This window comes from Ranitomeya variabilis, chromosome 4 (assembly GCF_051348905.1).
Source record: "Ranitomeya variabilis isolate aRanVar5 chromosome 4, aRanVar5.hap1, whole genome shotgun sequence".
In the NCBI taxonomy this organism is placed as follows: Eukaryota; Metazoa; Chordata; class Amphibia; order Anura; family Dendrobatidae; genus Ranitomeya; species Ranitomeya variabilis.
The window spans coordinates 245,182,251-245,200,396 of NC_135235.1; the positions used below are offsets into that span (position 1 = coordinate 245,182,251).

At 47.6% G+C, this 18,146-nt stretch overlaps 1 protein-coding gene across 3 annotated transcripts in view; it reads right to left on the bottom strand.

The window, feature by feature from the left end:
* The window catches only part of LOC143764132 (neurotrimin-like), a 971,575-nt gene that overhangs the window by 345,778 nt on the left and 607,651 nt on the right, over positions 1 to 18,146 (bottom strand). The gene's annotated exons all lie outside the window — the stretch shown is intronic.

The following is an 18,146-nucleotide window of genomic DNA, read 5'->3' on the forward strand; positions in this document are numbered from 1 at the left end:
CTTTTCGATTCATAATGTTTTTCATCGGTCATTGTTGCGCAGGTATGAGGTACCGGTTGTGCCTTCCGTTGAGCCTCCTGCTCCGGTGTTGGTTGAGGGTGAGTTGGAGTACGTTGTGGAAAAGATCTTAGACTCTCGTGTTTCCAGACGGAGACTCCAGTATCTGGTCAAATGGAAGGGATACGGTCAGGAGGATAATTCTTGGGTCACTGCCTCTGATGTTCATGCCTCCGATCTTGTCCGTGCCTTTCATAGGGCTCATCCTGATCGCCCTGGTGGTTCTGGTGAGGGTTCGGTGCCCCCTCCTTGAGGGGGGGGTACTGTTGTGAAATTGGATTCTGGGCTCCCCCGGTGGCCACTTGTGGAATTGAACTTGTGTGCATCATCCCCTCTGTTCACCTGCTCCTATCAGGATGTGGGAGTCGCTATATAACCTTGCTCCTCTGTCAGTTTCTTGCCGGTCAACAATGTAATCAGAAGCCTTCTGTGCTTGTTCCTGCTACTAGACAACTCCCAGCTAAGTTGGACTTTTGTCCTTGTGTGTTTTTGCATTTTGTTCCTGTTCACAGCTGCTGTTTCGTTACTGTGTCTGGAAAGCTCTTGTGATCGGAAATTGCCACTCTGGTGTTATGAGTTAATGCTAGAGTCTTAAAGGAATTTCTGGATGGTGTTTTGATAGGGTTTTCTGCTGACCATGAAAGTGTCCTTTCTGTCTTCCTGCTATCTAGAAAGCGGACCTCGATTTTGCTAAACCTATTTTCATACTACGTTTGTCATTTCATCTAAAATCACCGCCAATATTTGTGGGGGCCTCTGTCTGCCTTTTGGGAAAATTTCTCTAGAGGTGAGCCAGGACTGTCTTTTCCTCTGCTAGGATTAGGTAGTTCTCCGGCTGGCGCTGGGCATCTAGGGATAAAAAACGTAGGCATGCTACCCGGCCACTTCTAGTTGTGCGGCAGGTTTAGTTCATGGTCAGTATAGTTTCCATCTTCCAAGAGCTAGTTCTCATATATGCTGGGCTATGTTCTCTCGCCATTGAGAATCATGACACAAATTGGAACTGTTTGGTAGAAACACAACTTGTCGTGTTTGGAGGAAAAAGAATACTGAGTTGCATCCATCAAACACCATACCTACTGTAAAGCATGGTGGTGGAAACATCATGCTTTGGGGCTGTTTCTCTGCAAAGGGGCCAGGACGACTGATCCGGGTACATGAAAGAATGAATGGGGCCATGTATCGTGAGATTTTGAGTGCAAACCTCCTTCCATCAGCAAGGGCATTGAAGATGAAACGTGGCTGGGTCTTTCAACATGACAATGATCCAAAGCACACCGCCAGGGCAACGAAGGAGTGGCTTCGTAAGAAGCATTTCAAGGTCCTGGAGTGGCCTAGCCAGTCTCCAGATCTCAACCCAATAGAAAACCTTTGGAGGGAGTTGAAAGTCCGTGTTGCCAAGCGAAAAGCCAAAAACATCACTGCTCTAGAGGAGATCTGCATGGAGGAATGGGCCAACATACCAACAACAGTGTGTGGCAACCTTGTGAAGACTTACAGAAAACGTTTGACCTCTGTCATTGCCAACAAAGGATATATTACAAAGTATTGAGATGAAATTTTGTTTCTGACCAAATACTTATTTTCCACCATAATATGCAAATAAAATGATAAAAAAACAGACAATGTGATTTTCTGGATTTTTTTTTCTCAGTTTGTCTCCCATAGTTGAGGTCTACCTATGATGTAAATTACAGACGCCCCTCATCTTTTTAAGTGGTGGAACTTGCACTATTGCTGACTGACTAAATACTTTTTTGTCCCACTGTATATACACACTAGATGGTGGCCCGATTCTAACGCATCATGTATTCTAGAATATGCATGTGCACGTAGTATATTGCACAGCCCACATAGTATATTGCCCAGCCACGTAGTATATTGCCCAGTCACGTAGTATATTGCCCAGTGATGTAGTATATTGCCCAGCCACGTAGTATATTGCCCAGTGACGTAGTATATTGCCCAGCCACGTAGTATATTGCCCAGCCATGTAGTATATTGCCCAGTCACGTAGTATATTGCCCAGCCACGTAATATATTGCCCAGTCACATAGTATATTGCCCAGCCACATAGTATATTTCCCAGCCACGTAGTATATTGCCCAGTCACGTAGTATATTGCCCAGTCACGTAGTATATTGCACAGCCCACGTAGTATATTGCCCAGTCACGTAGTATATTGCACAGCCCACGTAGTATATTGCCCTGCCACGTAGTATATTGCCCAGCCACGTAGTATATTGCCCAGTGACATAGTATATTGCCCAGCCACGTAGTATATTACCCAGCCATGTAGTATATTGCCCAGCCACGTAGTATATTGCCTAGTGACGTAGTATATTGCCCAGCCAAGTAGTATATTGCCCAGTCACGTAGTATATTACCCAGCCACGTAGTATATTGCCCAGTCACGTAGTATATTGCCCAGTGACGTAGTATATTACCCAGTGACGTAGTATATTGCCCAGCGACGTAGTATATTGCCCAGCCACGTAGCATATTGCCCAGCCACGTAGTATATTGCCCAGCCATGCAGTATATTGCCCAGCCACGTAGTATGTAGTATATTGGTCAGCCACATAGTATATTGCCCAGCCACGTAGTATATTGCCCAGTAACATAGTATATTGCCCAGTGACGTAAAATAAAAAATAAACATATACTCACCTTCCGAAGTGCCGTTGAAGTTCTGGCGCCTGTGTACGGTGCACGCGGCAGCTTCCGGTCCCAGGGTTGGTATGAGCGCAGGACCTGTGATGACGTCGCCGTCACATGACCGTGATGTCATGGCAGGTCCTTCTCGCGCAGGCGCACAGGACCTGTGATCACATTGCGGTCACATGACCGTGATGTCATGGCAGGTCCTACTCGCGCAGGCGCGCAGGACCTGTGATGACGTCGCGGTCATATGACTGTGACGTCATGGCAGGTCCTTCTCGCATAGCATCCTTGGCACCGGAACCTGCCGCTTGCACTGCCGAGGACACCGCGCCACGTCGGAGGGTGAGAATAACCTTTTTTCATTATTATTATTTGTAACAGATCTTTTTACTATTGATGCTGCATACGCTGCATCAATAGTAAAAAGTTGGTCACACAGGGTTAATAGCTGCTTTAATGGAGTGCGTTACACCGCGGTCCATTAACGCTGGCATTAACCCTGTGTGAGCGCTGACTGGAGGGGAGTATGGAGCGGGCACTGACTGCGGGGAGGAAGGAGCGGCCATGTTGCCACCGGACTGTGCCCGTCGCTGATTGGTCGTGGCAATGGTCGTGGGCGTTTTGCCACGACCAATCAGTGACTTGGATTTCCATGACAGAGGCCGCGACCAATGAATATCCGTGACAGACAGAAGGACAGACAGACGGAAGTGACCCTTACACAATTATATAGTAGATATTTCACCACAAGGCCCCTTCATCATGTGCATCATTTATGTTAAGAACCTATAACTCTGCCCTTCACCTCGCCAAACAGACCTACTACACCACCCTGATCTCCTCACTATCCAACAACCCCAAGAAACTTTTTGACACCTTTCACTCCCTCCTCAGCAGTGGCGTATCTAGGGGGGGGGGGCAGCCGGGGCATGTGCCCCAGGCGCAGCCGGCAGGGGGGCGCAGTCGGGCCGCCTAATTCGGCGGTCCGCAGTGTCTCCCCCGGCGGCTGCATTCTCCCGCCCCCGGTCTGGGAGTCAGCTGTTCTCTGTGCCGACTGTCAAGCTGACAGCCGGCACAGAGAAGCTGCAGAGTGCCGGCTCCCAATGTGTGCAGAGGTGGAGGGGAGCCCCTGCAGAGTGGCTGCGGCGGGCAGGGAGAAATCCCTGCAGCTCCGCTGCCCAGCGATCTGCCTTCCTGCTTCCTCTTGCTTCCTCTCACACAGACGCGCCGCTGGATGACGTCATCATTCAGCGGCCGGCTGTGTGAGAGGAAGGCGATGGAGATGCTGCGGCAGAGCGCGAGGAGAGGTGAGAGGTGTGTGTGAGTGTGAATGTGTGTGAGTGTGTGTGTGTGTGTATGTGTGTGTGTGAATGTGTGTGTGTGTATGTGTGTGTGAATGTGTGTGAATGTGTGTGTGAATGTGTGTGTGTGTGAATGTGTGTGTGTGAATGTGTGTATGTGTATGTGTGTATGTGAGTGTGTGTGTATGTGTGAATGTGTGTATGTGTGTGTGTATGTGAGTGTGTGTATATGTATGTGTGTGTGTGAATGTGTGTGTGAATGTGTGTATGTGTGTGTGTATGTGAGTGTGTGTGTATATGTATGTGTGTGTGAATGTGTGTATGTGTGTGGCTCAGTATTGGGTGTGTGTATCGCGCTGCAGGGGAATGTGCAGAGAAGTGAATGGTGTGTGTGTGGGGGGATGGGAGGGCAATGATGGGGCTGACTGGGGGCATATGTCCTTGGGGGGGCACCAAAATGAATTCTTGCCCCGGGTGCCAGAAACGCTAGATACACCTCTGCTCCTCAGGCCAAAAGCACAAGCCCCTATCACAGACCTATCACAGACATTTGTGCTGATGACCTGGCCTCTCACTTTATAGAGAAAATAGATAACATCCATCAGGAAATCCGCTCCCAGCCACTAAGTGCAGTGACTCCCATCCCTCCCTGCATTTCCCCGGTTCACTCTCCACATTCGATCCCATCACAGAAGAAGTCTCCAAGCTCCTCTCTTCTTCTCATCTGACTACATGCACTACTGACCCCATTCCCTCTCATCTCCTCCAGTCTCTCTCTCCAGTTGTCACAACTCACCTAACTACAATCTTTAATCTCTCCCTCTCCTCAGGCATTTTCCCCTCCTCCTTCAAACACTCTATCATTACTCCATTACTAAAGAAACCCACCTTCGACCCATCCTGCACAAATAACTAGAGACCAGTCTCCAATCTCCCCTTCATCTCTAAACTCTTGGAGTGCCTGATCTACTCCTGCCTTACCCGTTACCTCTCTACTCATTCCCTCCTAGACCCTTCACAGTCTGGTTTTCGCCCGCTACATTCACCAGAATCTGCACTCATCAAAGTGATCAATGACCTTCTGACAGCAAAATGCATTGGTGACCACTCTCTGCGCATTCTTCTCGACCTTTCTGCAGCTTTCGACACTTTTGACCACCCTCACCTACTCTCTAAGCTCCAGTCACTAGGCATTAAGGACACTGCTCTTTCCTGGTTCACCTCCTATCTTTCTGACTGCTCCTTCAGTGTTTTGTTTACTGGCTCCACTTCATCTCCTCTTCCTCTCACTGTTGGGGTACCTCAGGGCTCAGTACTTGGCCCCCTTCTCCCTCTACACGGCCCCAACTGGACAGACCATCAGCAGATTTGGCTTTCAGTACCATCTTTATGCTGATGACACACAACTATACACCTCATCCCCTGACCTTACCCCCGCTGTACTACAGACGCCACTGACTGTCTGCCATCTCCAACATCATGTCCACTCTCTATCTGAAACTCAACCTCTCCAAAACTGAACTGCTTCTGCTCCCGCCATCTACTAACCTCCCTAAACCTGACGTTTCCTTCTCCGTGGGTGGTACCATATTAACACCCCTGCAGCAGGCGCGTTGTCTGGGTGTTATATTTGACTCCAATCTCTCCTTCACATCCCATATACAATCTCTTGACCGCTCTTGCCGCTTACACCTAAAGAACATCTCTAGAATCCGCCCTTTTCTCACCATGGAAACAACAAAAACCCTCACTGTCACCCTGATCTATGACCGCCTGGATTACTGCAACGCTCTATTAATTGGCCTCCCCCTCACTCGACTTTCCCCTCTCCAGTCTATCCTTAATGCAGCAGCCAGGGTAGTCCATCTAATCGGTATTCAGACGTGTCCGCTCTTCGCCAGTCGTTACACTGGCTGCCCATTCATTATAGAATCCAATTCAAAGTACTTGTTCTCACCCTCAAAGCTCTTCACAGTGCGGCCCCCCTACATCTCCTCCCTCATTTCTGTCTATCGGCCTAACCGACCACTGCGCTCTGCAAACGACTTTCGACTAACCTCTGCACTAATCTGTACCTCCCACTCCCGACTCCAAGACTTCTCCCGTGCTGCGCCAATCCTCTGGAATGCTCTACCCCAAGAAATTGGGACCATTCACAATTTGCATGGTTTTAGGCGCTCCCTCAAAACACATTTGTTCAGAGCAGCCTATCACGTTCCCTAATCAAAATCATTTTATGTTTGTGTGTGTGTAGCCCATTCACTACTTCCATCTATCCCCCACCCCCTGAAGATGGCTGGACTATCATTGTTAATACATCATTGGAAATACACACCTGTACTTTGAATCTCCCCCACCCCATTGTAGATTGTAAGCTCTCACGAGCAGGGGCATCTTATTTTGCTTTAATTATTGTATTGTTAACATTGTTACTTATGACTGTTGTGTATGAAATTGTTAAACTGCAAAGCCCTGCGGAATTTGTTGGCACTATATAAATAAAGATTATTATTATTATTATTATTATTATGTGCAGCCCTTTTCATCATGTGCAGCTCCATTTCATCATGTGCAGCCCCCCTTCTATCATGTGCTGCCCCCTTCATCATGTTCAGCCTCCTTCATCATGTGCAGACACCCTTCATCATGTGCAGCCCCTCTTCATCATGTGCAGCCCCCCTTCCATCATGTGCTGCCCCTTCATCATGTGCAGCCCTTCATCATCATGTTCAGCCCCCTTCATCATGTGCAGCCCCTCTTCCATCATGTGCAGCCTCCATCATGTGCAGCCCCCCTTCCATCATGTGCAGCCCCCCTTCATCATGTGCAGCCCCATTCATCATGTACAGCCCCCTTCATCACTTGCAGCCCCTCTTCATCATTTGCAGCCCCTCTTCATCATGTGCAGCCCCCTTCCATCATGTGCAGCCCCTTCATGTGCAACCCCTCTTCATCATGTGCAGCCCTCCTTCCATCATGTTCCGCCTCCCTTCATCACGTGCAGCCCCTTTCATCATGTGCAGCCCCGCTTCCCTCATGTGCAGCCTCCTTCATCATGTGCAGCCCCCTTTCCATCATGTGCAGCCCCCTTCATCATGTGCAGCCTCCCATCATGTGCAGTACCTCTTCATCATTTCTAGCCCCCCTTCCATCATGTGCAGCCCCCTTCATCATGTGCAGCCCCTCTTCCATCATGTGAAGCCCCCTTCATCATGTGCAGCCCCCTTTATCATGTGCAGCCCCCCTTCCATCATGTCCAGCCCCCCTTCCATCATGTGCAGCCCCTCCTCATCATGTGCAGCCCCCCTTCATCTAGTACAGCGCCCCCTTCCATCATGTGCAGCGCCCCTTCATCCCCTCCTCACCCATTTAATTCATTTTATAAAGAAAAAAACCTGTTTTATATACCTTCTAAGCGATCCCCAGCAGGCACAGCCTTGCTTCTGGTCAGTGTCCTAGTACAAGTCGGTGTGTACGTGATGATGTCATCGTGTACATGCCGACGCCTGACCAGAAGTCCAGGGAGGGCGGAGGGAGTTGGAGCTGTGCAGCCATCAAGGTAAGACGGCCACACATATCTCCGAAAAAGCTCCCAGGCCCCAACACTGACGTGTGCTCCACAGGCCCACAGCGCACAGCACATTAGTGCACAATGGGGACCGGTGAGCAGAAGCACAAGGGGCGGGGCCCTGTTGCCCCCCGTGTGCCGCTGCTCATCGGGCTCCATACAGTAGTAAGGTCAGTAATGCCCTGATGGCAGTCCTGCCTGAGCCAGTGGTCATACATTTGATGCGATGCCGGTCAGGTCCCATCGCAGTTTCTGGGGTTCACTGATGTGTTTTCATGTCCCTCAATTAGGATCTTGCGTAGAAGCTTCTGCCTGAAGAGGGTTTCCCGGCCTCTGGAGTGTAGAGCCATTTCTCATACTATTTGTAAATGGATAATGAGGTGGGAGTGAGAATTTTAAGATGAATCTACTTGACCTCATTGAGGAGCATCAATGGCTGAGCATAAACACGGAGCCGAGACTGCGACTACACGTGCGGAGAGTGGGCAAAATCCCGGGAGCAAAATCCTGCTGGATGCAAACCCTACAGGATTCATGTCCAATATCTGTCGCCTGTCATGTCATCACACCCCGACGTCTCACATGTATAGGCCTAGAGCAAAATAGAGGTTTCTGCAGCTAAAGAAGGGACCATCGTCATTCTCTAGGACATTGATGCCGGCACTGAAAAGGCATCAATGGAAAAGGATAATCCCAATCCCATTACTTAGTAAGGAGTCATCCGTACCAGCCACAGATATGGACCCAGTAAGGATGAGGCACGTCACCAAAAAATGGAGCATTGTATGTGATGAGACTGGCACAAGAAGGCATTGTCCATAACCAGTGAGATGACAGTGGCCTCAGAGTCATGGAACATGAAGAGACTGCTCTGTGTGACACCAAGACCTGCGCTCCAGTGTATCACACAGTGCCAGGCTGTGAGGGCCGCAGGGACGTGAGAAGCCGTCTACAAAATGGTGAGATAGGAACCCCCCAACAATGACAGGGAATGTCATAAAGACCCCATCTCCAGCTGATAGAATAAATCTCCATACAGTTATTATTTATCCGGCACCTACCCTGTGTTATATCCTGTATTATACTCCAGAGCTGCGCTCACTATTCTGCAGGTGCAGTCACTGTGTACATACATTGCATTACTGATCCTGAGTTACATGCTGCATTATACTCCAGAGCTGCACTCACTATTCTGCTGGTGCAGTCACTGCGTACATACATTACATTACTGATCCTGAGTTACCTCCTGTATTATACCCCAGAGCTGTGCTCACTATTCTGCTGGTGCAGTCACTGTGTAGATACATTACTAATCCTGAGTTACATCCTGTATTATACCCCAGAGCTGCACTCACTATTCTGCTGGTGCAGTCACTGCGTACATACATTACATTACTGATCCTGTGCTACATCCTGTATTATACTCCAGAGATGCACTCACTTTTCTGCTGGTGCAGTCACTGTGTACATACATTACATTACTGATCCCGAGTTACATCCTGTATTATACTCCAGAGCTGCACTCACTATTCTGCTGGTGCAGTCACTGTGTACATAAATTACATTACTGATCCTGAGTTACATCCTGTATTATATTCCAGAGCTGCACTCACTATTCTGCTGGTGCAGTGACTGTGTACATACATTACATTACTGATCCTGAGTTACATCCTGTATTATACTCCAGAGCTGCACTCGCTATTCTGCTGGTGCAGTCATTGTGTACATACATTACATTACTGATCCTGAGTTACATCCTGTATTATACCCCAGAGGTGTACTTACTATTCTGCTGGTGCAGTCACTGTGTACATACATTACATTAGTGATCCTGAGTTACATCCTGTATTATACTCCAGAGCTGCACTCAGTAATCTGCTGGTGCAATCACTGTGTACATACATTACATTACTGATCCTGAGTTACATCCTGTATTATACTCCAGAGCTTCTCTCACTATTCTGCTGGTGCAGTCACTGTGTACATACATTACATTACTGATCCTGAGTTACATCCTGTATTATACCCCAGAGGTGTACTCACTATTCTGCTGGTGCAGTCACTGTGTACATAAATTACATTACTGATCCTGAGTTACATCCTGTATTATATTCCAGAGCTGCACTCACTATTCTGCTGGTGCAGTGACTGTGTACATACATTACATTACTGATCCTGAGTTACATCCTGTATTATACTCCAGAGCTTCTCTCACTATTCTGCTGGTGCAGTCACTGTGTACATACATTACTGATCCTGAGTTACATCCTGTATTATACCCCAGAGCTGCACTCACTATTCTGCTAGTGCAGTCACTGTGTACATACATTACATTACTGATCCTGAGTTACCTCCTGTATTATACTCCAGAGCTGCACTCACTATTCTGCTGGTGCAGTCACTGTGTACATACATTACATCACTGATCCTGAGTTACATCCTGTATTATACTCCAGAGCTGTGCTCACTATTCTGCAGGTGCAGTCACTGTGTAGATACATTACTAATCCCGAGTTACATCCTGTATTATACCCCAGAGCTTCTCTCACTATTCTGCTGGTGCAGTCACTGTGTACATACATTACATTACTGATCCTGAGTTACATCCTGTATTATACCCCAGAGGTGTACTCACTATTCTGCTGGTGCAGTCACTGTGTACATAAATTACATTACTGATCCTGAGTTACATCCTGTATTATATTCCAGAGCTGCACTCACTATTCTGCTGGTGCAGTGACTGTGTACATACATTACATTACTGATCCTGAGTTACATCCTGTATTATACTCCAGAGCTTCTCTCACTATTCTGCTGGTGCAGTCACTGTGTACATACATTACTGATCCTGAGTTACATCCTGTATTATACCCCAGAGCTGCACTCACTATTCTGCTGGTGCACTCACTGTGTACATACATTACATTACTGATCCTGAGTTACCTCCTGTATTATACTCCAGAGCTGCACGCACTATTCTGCTGGTGCAGTCACTGTGTACATACATTACATCACTGATCCTGAGTTACATCCTGTATTATACTCCAGAGCTGTGCTCACTATTCTGCAGGTGCAGTCACTGTGTAGATACATTACTAATCCCGAGTTACATCCTGTATTATACCCCAGAGCTGCTCTCACTATTCTGCTGGTGCAGTCACTGCGTACATACATTACATTACTGATCCTGTGCTACATCCTGTATTATACTCCAGAGCTGCACTCACTATTCTGCTGGTGCAGTCACTGCGTACATACATTACATTACTGATCCTGTGCTACATCCTGTATTATACTCCAGAGCTGCACTCACTATTCTGCTGGTGCAGTGACTGTGTACATACATTACATTACTGATCCTGAGTTACATCCTGTATTATACTCCAGAGCTTCTCTCACTATTCTGCTGGTGCAGTCACTGTGTACATACATTACATCACTGATCCTGAGTTACATCCTGTATTATACTCCAGAGCTGTGCTCACTATTCTGCAGGTGCAGTCACTGTGTAGATACATTACTAATCCCGAGTTACATCCTGTATTATACCCCAGAGCTGCTCTCACTATTCTGCTGGTGCAGTCACTGCGTACATACATTACATTACTGATCCTGTGCTACATCCTGTATTATACTCCAGAGCTGCACTCACTATTCTGCTGGTGCAGTCACTGCGTACATACATTACATTACTGATCCTGTGCTACATCCTGTATTATACTCCAGAGCTGCACTCACTATTCTGCTGCTGCAGTCACTGTGTACATACATTACATTACTGATCCTGAGTTACATCCTGTAGATCTTTTATTATAAAAATGAAAATCATAACAAGAATAATAACAGAAACAAAACAGAAATATCAGCAAGAAAACAATCAGTATAATGAACACTGGTCCAGCCGCTCATCGTCTCCTCTCACACATTTTATATATACAGAATAATAACTAATAATAACTAACATTAAGTACTTACACCTTCCTGTCCGGTCACCAAACTAAATAATAACAAATAAACCATAGCAAACAAAAACTATATCCCCTTAATGACCGCCAATACGTCTTTTAACTGACCTGAGATATAAGAGAATAGCCTCCCCATACAGGTGACAATCCAGCAGCTGTCGGCTGTCCACTATAGCTGACAACTTGCTGTATCAGCCACAATCAGTGTTTGCACCATCCATATCTGTTTAACCCCTTAGATGCTGCTGTCAATAGTGACTACATCATTATAAATGGTTAACAGAGTGTGGGGGCTTCCTCTTTATCCCAATTGGTGCCCTCAGATCATGATTGTGTGGTCCTGATATTTGTGATGGCAATTCACGACCAAAAAGCGGCCTTAAGGCCCCGTCTCACATAGCGAGATCGCTAGCGAGATCGCTGCTGAGTCACAAGTTTTGTGACGCAACAGCGACCTCAGTAGCGATCTCGCTATGTGTGACACGTACCAGCGATCAGGCCCCTGCTGCGAGATCGCTGGTCGTGTCGGAATGGCCTGGACCTTTTTTTGGTCGTTGAGGTCCCGCTGACATCGCTGAATCGGTGTGTGTGACACCGATCCAGCGATGTCTTCACTGGTAACCAGGGTAAACATCGGGTTACTAAGCGCAGGGCCGCACTTAGTAACCCGATGTTTACACCCTGGTTACCAGCGTAAATGTAAAAAAAAACAAACAGTACATACTCGCCATCTGATGTCCGTCAGGTCCCTTGCCGTCTGCTTCCTGCTCTGACTGACTGCCGGCCGGAAAGTGAGAGCACAGCAGTGACGTCACCGCTGCGCTCTGCTCTCACTGTACGGCGGCTCAGTCAGAGCAGGAAGCAGACGGCAAGGGACACCGAAAGGCGAGTATGTAGTGTTTGTTTTTTTTGGTAACCAGGGTAAACATCGGGTTACTAAGCGCGGCCCTGCACTTAGTAACCCGATGTTTACCCTGGTTACCCGGGTGCTGCAGGGGGACTTCGGCATCGTTGAAGACAGTTTCAACGATGCCGAAGTCGTTCCCCTGATCGTTGGTCGCTGGAGAGAGCTGTCTGTGTGACAGCTCCCCAGCGACCACACAGCGACTTACCAACGATCACGGCCAGGTCGTATCGCTGGTTGTGATCGTTGGTAAATCGCTATGTGAGACGGGGCCTTTACAGTCTGATGGCTGTAGTAATCTGTTCAGAAGTTACCGACATTTAGGTGGTAAAAATACCCATTTTCATTTGTCATACCACTTTGCATTAATTCCTGTAAAGCACCTGAAGGGTTAATAAACTACCTGACTGCAGTTTTCAATACGACAGGGGATGCTGTTTTTAAAATGGTATCACGTTTGGGGGTTTCCCAATATATGGGACTGCTAAAGTCACTTCAAACATGGATAAGTCCCTAAAAAAATAAATGTTGTAAATTTCCTTGAAAAAATGAAAAATTGCTGCTACATTTTTAAACCTCCTAAAATGCTGACAAAATAAAATAACGTTTTACAAATGGTGCTGATCTAAAGCAGACATGTGGGAAATGTTATTTATTAATGGTTTGCTGTGGTATGACTATCTGGTTTAAAGGGATAATCATTCAAATTTTGAAAATTGCTAATTTTTTTAACATTTTTCTTAAATTTTTGATATTTTTTATAAATAAACACAAAACATATTGACCTAAATTTACCATTATCATAAAGTATAATGTGTCACGAAAAAACAGTCTCAAAATCACTGGGATTTGTTGAAGAGTTCCAGAGTTATTACCACATAAAGTGACACTGGTCAGATTTCAAAAATTTGGCTCCGTCACTAAGGGGATATACATAGTTTTTTTTTTAAATAAAATAACCATAAACTATACAAATATATACAATACTAAGCTAACCACCTCTCAAGCGCACCATTCCCAACCCCCGCACTGACCTGGTCCTGCGTCCATGTCCAACGTCCATAGGCCAGATCAGGCAGTGCCAGTTTTCCCCCAAACAACCCAGTGCCCCATAGACCCACAAGATAATCCCACATCCCCCCTTTCCCACCACCCAACCTAACACCTACACCCAAATCTATATCTCTATATACAATACTAGATGTTTCCAGCCAGCTAATGCTCGGCACGCTCATTGTGATTAAACTAAAGTAAATAATGACAACATTCAATAGCGCTTACGCAGGTGGTAATTTAACTTAAAATGAAGTTAATAATAATAATTATTAAAATCTGAATAATACTAAAAATACATTTTATTCACAGTGTAAAATCAAAACCAAACTGGATTCAGTAAGATGTGCGTTTTTTATTCATTCCATCATCTAAACAAATTTCATAACGAAACATAAATTAAGTAAAAATTTCTCTGTAAACACAATTAAATGTATAGTCATTTTCGTCATTTTCAAAGATCTTTCCTTGACTTCTACCAGGTACAATTTATGTGTGGGGACGGGATTGTGTCATAATGTGTGGGGGGGGGGCGGGATTATGTGTGGTAATATGGTGGGAGGGCGGGATTATGTGTGGTAATATGGTGGGAGTGCGGGATTATGTGTGGTAATGTGGTGGGGGGGCAAGATTATGGGTGGTAATGTGGTGGGGGCGGGATTATGGGTGGTAATGTGGTGGGGGGTGGGATTATGGGTGGTAATGGTGTGTTGGGGCGGGATTATGTGTGGTAATGTGGTGGGGGGGCGGGATTATGTGTGGTAATGTGGTGGGAGGGCGGGATTATCTGTGGTAATATGGTGGGAGGGCGGGATTATGTGTGGTAATGTGGTGGGGGGGCGAGATTATGGGTGTTAATGTGGTGGGGGTGGGATTATGGGTGGTAATGGTGTGTTGGGGCGGGATTATGTGTGGTAATGTGGTGGGGAAGCGGGATTATGTGTAGTAATGTGGTGGGGTGGCGGGATTATGTGTGGTGATGTGGTGGGTGGGCGGGATTATGTGTGGTAATGTGATGGGGGATTATGTGTGGTAATGTGGTGGGGGGCGGGATTATGTGTGGTGATGTGGTGGGGGATTATGTGTGGTAATGTGGTGGGGGGTGGGATTATGTGTGGTGAAGGGGTGTGGGGAGGGATTATGGGTGGTGAAAGGGTGGGGGGCGGGATTATGGGTGGTGAAAGGGTGGGGGGCGGGATTATGGGTGGTGAAGGGGTGGGGGGCGGGATTATGGGTGGTGAAGGGGTGGGGGGCGGGATTATGGGTGGTGATGTGGTGGGAGGGCGGGATTATGGGTGGTAAAGGGGTGGGGGCGGGATTATTGGTGGTGATGGGGTGGGAAGGCGGTTTTATGGGTGGTGATGGGGTGGGAGGGCGGGATTATGGGTGGTGATGGGGTGGGAGGGAGGGATTATGGGTGGTGATGGGGTGGGAGGGCGGGATTATGGGTGGTGATGGGGTGGGAGGGCGGGATTATGGGTGGTGATGGGGTGGGGGGCGGGATTATGGGTGGTGATGGGGTGGGGGGCAGGATTATGGGTGGTGATGGGGTGGGATTATGGGTGGTGATGGGGTGGGGAGGTGGGATTATGGGTGGTGATGTTTTATGCGTGGTGATGTGGGGGGTGGGATTATGTGTGGTAATGTGGTGGGGGGTGGGATTATGGGTGGTGATGGGGTGGGGGGGCGGGATTATGGGTGGTGATGGGGTGGGGGGGCGGGATTATGGGTGGTGATGGGGTGGGGGGCGGGATTATGGGTGGTGATGGGGTGGGGGGTGGGATTATGGGTGGTGATGGGGTGGGGGGGCGGGATTATGGGTGGTGATGGGGTGGGGGGCGGGATTATGGGTGGTGATGGGGTGGGGGGCGGGATTATGGGTGGTGATGGGGTGGGGGGGTGGGATTATGGGTGGTGATGGGGTGGGGGGGTGGGATTATGGGTGGTGATGGGGTGGGGGGGTGGGATTATGGGTGGTGATGGGGTGGGGGGCAGTTTTATGGGTGGTGATGGGTTGGGGGCAGGATTGTGTGCGGTGATGGAGTGGGGAGCGTGATTGTGTGCAGTGATGTGTTGGGGGGCGTGATTGTGTGCGATGATGTGTTGGGGAGCGTGATTGTGTGCAGTGATGGTTGGGGGGCGGGATTGTGTGCGGTGATGGGGTGGGGGGCAGGATTGTGTGCGGTGATGGGGTGGGGGGCGTGATTGTGTGCGGTGATGGGGTGGGGGGCGTGATTGTGTGCGGTGATGGGGTGGGGGGCGTGATTGTGTGCGGTGATGGGTTGGGGGCGTGATTGTGTGCGGTGATGGGGTGGGAGGGCGGGCTTTGTGTGCGGTGATGGGGTGGGAGGGCGGGATTGTGTGCGGTGATGGAGTGGGAGGGCGTCATTGTGTGTGGTGATGGGGTGGGAGGGCGGGATTGTGTGCGGTGATGGGGTGGGAGGGCGGGATTGTGTGCGGTGATTTTTTTTGTGTGCGGTGATGGGGTGGGAGGGCGGGATTGTGTGCGGTGATGGGGTGGGAGGGCGGGATTGTGTGCGGTGATGGGTGTGAGGCGGAGCTACTGTGCAGGGGGCGGGATTAGCGAGTAATCACGATGCCTCTTATATATACAATATATACAGCAGCACACACCACAATAACCACAAATCACAAAGACCAAGTTCGGCGCCTGCAGCCCTACATCACTGTATAATGATCAAACAAAACAAAAATCTACAGTGTCAGCAGCAGCCCACCACCAGGAAAGGAGATGACCAGACTAGGGCACACTAAAAGAAAAGCCCCTCCAGAGGAGAGCAGCCCTCCGTGCGCCCAGTCTCCCATACTCATACAAAACATGCATTGCGTGAGCCCAGTATTCTTGTATTGACTGACGGTGCCCGCTTATTCATATCCATATGCCTCTGGTCTTGTGGCCAGCTCCTTATGGCTGGTTTTTCTTAGCGGAGGCACGTCAGGCTTTTTGGATACTATGGATTTGAGTACCAGGGAGGCGGCTTGGAGGAGCCAAGTATCGGATATTCTTGGCCCAGTTGAAGTTGGTATTGCAACAGGTTCCGTGAACAATGATGGTTTCTCAGACTTATGTATGGAAATCACAGACTTGCATAAAAATCTCACCAAAACGTGGTGGAATATAAAGAGTCTGGAAGAGTACAAAGAATTGAATATAATACCTCGGGGTTTGAGGGTGCAGATCTTCCCTGCAAGGGAAATTGGAGCAGATTTTAAAAGTACATGGGAAAAGGGTATACATAGGTACTCACTTATAATTATTGATATGTTAATTGAGCATGACCGAGTACTCCTGACTAAATTAAAGGATGACATCAGGGACAGGGAAAGCAGACTGGAAAGTTATGATAAGAAGGATAAGGTAGATCCTTTTAAGGACCGCCTGAAACTAACCATGGAACATTTGGAGAAAGACATTGTCCAAAGGAAAAAACATAAATTCCAGCGATATAAAACAGATTCTGCTGAACAGAGGACTTTGAAATGGACTCATCATGGTAATAGGAGGAATGTCAATAAGAGACAGCAGGATAGGAGGATAGATGGTGTGTCAGATAAGTTAGATCCAGTTTCTAGTGATTTTTTATCCTCGGATACCAGCGAAAGCGGCACAGACGTGGCAGAAGGAAACCCGCCAGACCACAGGAGGAATCACAGGCGTTACAAAAATTGGTCACCGAGCTTCAAGAGGGTGACGCGCCACAACAACCAGAAACGTTAAGAGAGGCAGAGAATCAGACAGCAGGACAGAACTTGAACTTGGGTGAGTTGCAGATTATTAATCTGTCACCATATGTCCTGTCTCCTGCTGATCTAGCCCTGTTGTCAAAAGGTCTATCATTCTCACCAATGAATGTATTAAATACATTTGAATTGACGAAAGATCTTTATCTGTTTTGTAGGCAGCTCACTTTCAAATTGTTATATCAACATCCTTCGCTCACTGACAACCTACCGGACAATGACAGACAAACACTTCGGGATCTGATGGACCTGTTAGAGGGAAATGAATCTATGCAAGGTAAGAAGAAATTCACAGGAAGGCTACCGTCACAAGCTGCTCCATCATTTTCATTATTCCCTGCGATACAGATCTTCTTTGATAGAACTAGCAGGGATATTCGGGATTTGAGTGTGAATAAATACCGCCACAAAAACCTATCCAAGGAGGAGAGAATTGCATTATCTAGATTAATAAATAATGATCTCTTTGAGATCAAAGAAGCGGATAAAGGGGGGAACATAGTCCTCTGGGGAAAGGATATGCATTGTGTAGAAGCTAAGCGCCAATTAACTAATGTCAAACATTATCAGGTGCTACCCTCGGACCCGACAACAGTTTTTAAATCCCAACTGGATGGACTACTCTCCAGGGCCTGTTATCATGGGATCATCAACAAAAAGGAGTTGGACTTCCTGACATGTAAACACCCTAAGGTACCAACTTTTTACATGTTGCCTAAAGTCTACAAGTGTATCACAAACCCCCCGGGAAAACCTATTGTGGCAGGTATTGGTGGCTTATATGAAAGACCGTGTATTTAGCTAGATTTCTTTCTGCAGCCAATCGTTCTTTCATTGGACTCTTATATACGGGATTTGTCGCACCTGATACA